The sequence below is a fragment of the Peromyscus eremicus genome, chromosome 16_21 (assembly GCF_949786415.1).
Source record: "Peromyscus eremicus chromosome 16_21, PerEre_H2_v1, whole genome shotgun sequence".
In the NCBI taxonomy this organism is placed as follows: domain Eukaryota; kingdom Metazoa; phylum Chordata; class Mammalia; order Rodentia; family Cricetidae; genus Peromyscus; species Peromyscus eremicus.
This window is the reverse complement of record NC_081432.1, coordinates 51,561,734-51,567,822: the sequence shown is the minus strand read 5'-3', so window position 1 is coordinate 51,567,822 and position 6,089 is coordinate 51,561,734.

Below are 6,089 nucleotides of genomic sequence, written 5' to 3'. Positions count from 1 at the left end.
CTAGTAAGGGCTTCTTGCAGAGTGAGCTGGAGTTAAATGGCTAGAACGTAGTAAGGTTGTAAGCGTGGGAAATGGAGAGTGCTGGGCACTCTTCAAGATTCAGTGCTGTGATCCGGGCCCAGGCCGTTGGCATTGCCTGGGGTGTAAGTTCAGGGAGTAAAAGGTAAACTAGGTCAGCAGAGAAAGGACTAGTTTGGAAGACAAGACATAGAGTTTGTATTATAAACAGGTGGGCGTTTGAGGAGGAGAAGACAGAGTTCCATTTTAACTATCACTAGGAAGTAGTTGGAGACCATATTGAAGGTTAGGGGTGTGAGGCCAGGGAGGTTTACTAACAGAAGAAAGGATGCTCATGGGACTGATGTCGCTATAATAGAAGTTATTGTTGGAGTTCTGAAAATGATGGGCTAAAACCAGCAGGCCTGGATTCCTGAGATGTAGGTGCAGGAACAAGGCCAGACTGAACATGTTCTGGAGATGTTGACTTGGAGTGCCCATTCAAGATTCAGTTGGACACTTCTAGAGCAGTTGGTTATTGAAATCCCTAAGTCAGGAATGGTCAGGCCACAGGGATATTTGGGAATCTTCTGGTAGAGATAGTAGCTGAAGTTAAGGGCCTGGGAGAAGAATCTGAGTGAGAAGTGGGATGAAGATGTGCAGAGCAGCTTCTTGGGTCCCCCACAGTTGATGAGGATGTGGAGAGAACTAAAGAGAGATGAGAGTAACTGTGAGAACCCGTCATACCCAGGGAACACTGGAACTAGCCGAGGGGAGAGAACTGCTTCCTTCTTGGTTTTTCCTCTGTTGTTGTTTGGTTTGGTTTGGGACAACGTCTCAGAATGTAGCCTTGTCTGGCCTTGACCTCTCAATCCTCCTGCTTTCCAAGTGCTGCCTGGGATTATAAGCCTGTGTCATCCCTCCTGGCAGGATCCTTGTTTCCCTTCTATAATACTGAACCTCATCTCTTACTGATGTCACTGTATTTAATCCCTTTCCTATTATTTCCAAATAGTCCCTCTACCATGAACCCACCAAGAAGCCACACCACCCCTAGGTTTGTATTGTGGCCCTTTTAGACCCAATACCAGTCAATTTTCCTCATGGCTGGTCTAGGTTAGTCTGTTCCATAGAGATTTGTTTGTGCTTCACTTTACACTTGATTTTGGGCTAAGTACTGATTGGGGCTGGAGAATTATCTCTTTAGAGTAAGATTTTTGAGGAAAGTGATCTTGTTTTAATCTTCTTCTGTGGCCTTTGGAGTCTGGAGTAGGCCATCAAGTAAATACTTATCATTTTGCTTTTTTGTTTGTTGGTTTATTTTTGAAGACAGGGCTTCTCTATGTAGCCCTGGTTGTCCCGGGACTAGCTCTGTAGACCAGGGTGGCCTCGAACCCAGAGATCTGCCAGTCTCTTGCCTCCCGAGTGCTGGGATTGAAGGCGAATGCCACCACTGCCCAACTTACTTGTTGCCGTAAGAAAGTTCTCATTGACCAAAATGACTGGCTTGAGCTTATCTATTGGAAGAGGATTCTTGAGGGTTGAGCTTGCAGCTCCAACAGGAGAGGGGGTGTGGAGTGAACCTATGCAAGGACAACATCTTGAGATAGCATCTTGGTTGACTACTAACCACATCTAAAGGAATATCTAAAGGGAGAGGCCAGGAGTGAGAGATGGGTCTTTACTCAGAGCATCCACAAAGAATGCTGAATGTCGTGCGCCTGTATCAATATTGAGATGTCAATGTTCAGTTTCTCCAAAACTGGATTCAAACTTTACAGTTGGCTCTTTGAAGCCCCCTTCTATGTCTACCCTGGATTGGTGAAAATAAAGACCATCTGGGTAGGGTGTCAAGATGCCATAAGATAGTGTCTTAGGAATTTAGTGTTAATAAGAGAATCGCCATCATTATGTAACTGGAGTTTAAGGACTCAAGTATCAGCTCTGGCATCAATAATGGGTTAGGAAATGTCCCAATATGCCAAGTAAAGACTCATGTAGTGGTGGAAATAGAGTTGGGGGATTGACTCAACACATTGGGCAGAGGAGCAGACAAACGAGTCTAGTGATTCCCAAGTTGGTCTTCAAGGCACTGACGTGAGCTTTAGGTGTGAGTCGAGGAAGGACTGAGGCAGAAGGGCAAGAGGTATTTGTAATTAAGCAGTCCTGGTTCAGGTGTGGTCTGGTTGATTCTAGTCTCAGGTCTGGGTCTTTGAGGTGGTCTGAAGAAGTCCTTGTTTCTTGAAGGGATCAACCTAGTTTTAGATGTGATAAGATGGTCTGTTATGTCATGGATAATTCCTTTGGGGTGAGAGGGTGATCAGTTCCATGAAGTTCTTCGGTCCTGGAATCTAAGGTGACTGCAGGTTTAGGACAATGACTTATCTCTGTGAAAGAAGATGAATCAGGTTAGGTTGGCAGACACTCTGAGTGATTAATGTGTTTGTAGAGACTCAGGCAGGGAGGGGACTGTCCCAAAGTAAAGATGGCATCTTGCGATTGGTTTCTTTGTAGACCCAAATGAAATTGTCAATGGTTTTTAGCAAAACCAATATGATTGTGGTTTTGTTGATTACTCTCAAAGGGAGAATTTCATATCAGGTGAAGACGTAGTTACTAAGGAAAGAACAGAAAATAGCAACCTGTCTTTATGACAGGTTTGTAATTTCGTACCCCTTAACTCCCAAAGGAAATGTAAGCCTTTCCCATTCTTAGAAAGAGGACTCAGCCCCTGGGATTCCAGAATTGATGAGCCAGATAAGGAATCATGTTCTGGATTGGAGGTAATGGCGGCTTAATTCCTGGATTACCAGGATCCAGTCTCAGGTTATACAACGCTCTCAGGGTTATGAAGGAGATTTGAAGACTAGCATGGTTGCATTTTAAACATCTAACTTGCAAAGAGAATGATGATTCTGCTGTGTGTGCTTGTGTGTGCATACGCACAAGCTCAAGTGTGTATATACTGAAAACTATTGGGGTCCAGCCTCTCAATAGCTGTTCCCAGAGTCCCAGAAGAGACGCTACTTGTGGCAAATAAATCTGAGGGATACTTTAGTAAATCTACATACATGAAACTTTATTTTAATCACTTTATTTTTCTGAGTCAGTTTTCTCTCTACATGGCTTCTATTCTGCTTTCATGCCTAGCTCCTTTCTTGCTGATTTCTTCCTGCATGTATCTGCTGTCCCCTCTAATTTCTATCTTAATTCTCTCATCTTAGTTCCGCCCCATCTAGGTTCTCATCCACCTAGTTCTTTCCCATCTTAGCTCCTCCCCCATCTCCTTCTTCCTCATCTCGTTCTTCCCCATCTGGCTCTTCCTCATCTTCCATCTCGTCCTTCTAGTTCTCTCTTCTAGTCCTCCAATCTAGTTCTCTTCCAATGCGGTTCTTACTCATCAAGTTCCTTCTACCCTCTCTTCTTCTCCATCCTGCTCTGAAAATAAAACTGCCTTTTATCCCTTTGGCTCTTATCTCTCCAAGCTATCTCTGCTCCCGCTGTTTCTGGCAGGGTGAGGGAAGTGTGCTCCATCGCTAGGCAACTTGGGCAAGCAACTTCTGTCATAGCTAGATGTACCTGTAAGTAGGAACCCTTTAGCTCTGAGTTAATTGTTAAGGGTGGATCTGAAACTAGAGATAAGACTTTGGAAAGGAGAAAGTTAAGCTTAATCAGCACATCCGCCAGGTCTTCTCAAACAGATAGTCTGGATGCTTAAGTCTGTTCTTAGTGAGTACAGAGGTATCTCATAAGATACTTTCATCCATCCAGGGATGGTCCTGGCCGGATGCTGCTAACGACGATAATGACAGAAAGGCCTGAAATTAGGGATCCTGGCTGCGTTGCTGCACAGAAGGTTATCTAAATATTTCATCAGTAGAGGGGAGATTGTGCCCAATGCATGATGGAAAAGCTACAATAGCCCGCGAGAAATTCATAGCAGGAAATGGCTAACAATCAAAAGCCAATATCACCAAGACTCCTTGAGCTTCAGCTTGACCTCGGGAAGGCCCTTGGCTTCTTCCAGGTATTAGCTTGTCATAATCAGCTGAAATCCTACTTCATATTATTGCGGCTTGCAGCATGTGTGCGTGCACATGTGTATGCAAGCGTGTGAGTTCCTTTGAAGTTAGTTAATATTGCTTCCATCTTACCCTGTTCCTCCTCTTAGTTCCAAAACCTCTTCCTAGTTTGCTTTCTGTGAGAGCAAAGGAGAAGTACTCAATCTTAGTGGAATTCAACATAGAGTCAAGAAGGGCGTGAGCAGTAGGAAAGCTGGAGGAACTGCACAGATAGGGTGCAGGCTAGAGGCACATGACTTGCGAACAGCAGTAGCAGTGCTCAGGACCAGAGCTCCAGGTGTCTCTGGTGCCACTGTCGTACATGGTCTTCATTCAGAGACTGGGTTTTCTAAGTTTGTAACTAAACAGGAGTTCTTTGAATTGCAGGACATGATGGAATCCCATACTTGGGAGACTAAAGTAGGAGTTTCATGTGTTCAAGGGCTAGCCTGGGTTACAGACCACAACCCTGTCTCAAAGATAAAAGTAGGGGCTGAAGAGATATCTCATCGGTTAGAGCCCTGGATGCTCTGGTAGAGGACTCAGGTTCAGATCCTAATACGCACAGGGTGGCTCACACCCGTCTGTAACTCCAGTTCCAGGGGGCCCACATGCTCTTCTGAACTCCACTGGCACCAGGCATGCGTGTGGTGCACATACACACGTGCAGGCCACACATTAAATACAATACACAGAACACATGCACACGCATAAAGTAAAATAAAATTTAAAAGTAAACAATTTGTTCCCTGCCTGAAGTCTTACGTTTTGTCTCATTTGTTTGCTGTTCAGGAATCCCTCCAGTCCTGACAGAAGAACTTGAAGTCGCCTGTCTCTCAGTCCACCCACCCTGGTTTGCAGAGACCCAGTAGGTCATTGCCCGCCTCAGCTGGAGCATGGACTGCCCTTTTCTGTTGTAACCCCACTACATATCTTTCTAGCCACTAACACTACAGACATCAATCTCCACAAAAGGTGAGTAGACTACCTTTTGGGTTATTGTATCCTTACTACCGAGTACTAGTACCTAGCACTTATTACCTAGTATTTAGTACCTAGCATAGATTCTATCCCAGAATGACTTAGCATGTTCTGAGTATCATCCCAAACCAGGTAACTTAGACATCACAACAATGGATGCAACCAGTGAAATTATTACCCTTGTTTTCTAGATGAAGTCACTGAGACCTAGGAAGTTCTAGCTGGCCGTTCAGGAAGCAGCAAAACCAGGGCTTGGCTCTAGGTTTTCCTAAACTTCCTTCACTTTTTTCCTTTCCTTTTATTTGTTTGTTTGTTTTTATTAAGAAAAATCTTCCATTCATTTTACACACCAATCAAAGATCTCCCTCTTCCCTCCTCCCGCCCCCCAGTCTCCCACTCCCAACTCACCCCCCCCCCCATTTGTTTGTTTTTGAGTCAGGGTTTCTCTCTGTAGCCCTGACTGTCCTGGAACTTGCTCTGTACACCAGGCTGGTCTTGAACTCACAGAGATCTGCCTGCCTCTGCCTCCCGAGTGCTGGGACTAAAAGTGTGCAGCACCACCACCAGCCTTCTCTCACATTTTTATTCTTTTCATTCCTGACATTTTTCACCTGATTAGATATTTTTCTTTCAGCATTAAGAAATGTGAAATTGGGCTGGAGAGGTGGCTCAGGGGTTAAGAGCACTGGCTGCTTTCCAGAGGACCCTGGTTCAATTCCCAGCGCCCACATGGTGGCTCACAACTGTCTGTAACTCCAGTTCCAGGGGACCCGACACCCACACATAGACATACATGCAGGCAAAACAGCAATGCACATAAAAAATAAAATTAAAAAGCAATCATAAAAAAAGAAAAAAAAAAGAAATGTGAAGTTAGCTGGGCAGTAGTGGTGCACACCTTTAATCTTAGCACTTGAGAGACAGAGGCACGCAGATCTCTGTGAGTTCGAGGCCAGGCTGGGCTACAGAGTGATTTCCAGGACAGCTGAGGCTACACGGAGAAACCCTGTCTCGAAAAATCAAAGTGTGTGTGTGGCGGGGTGGGGTGTG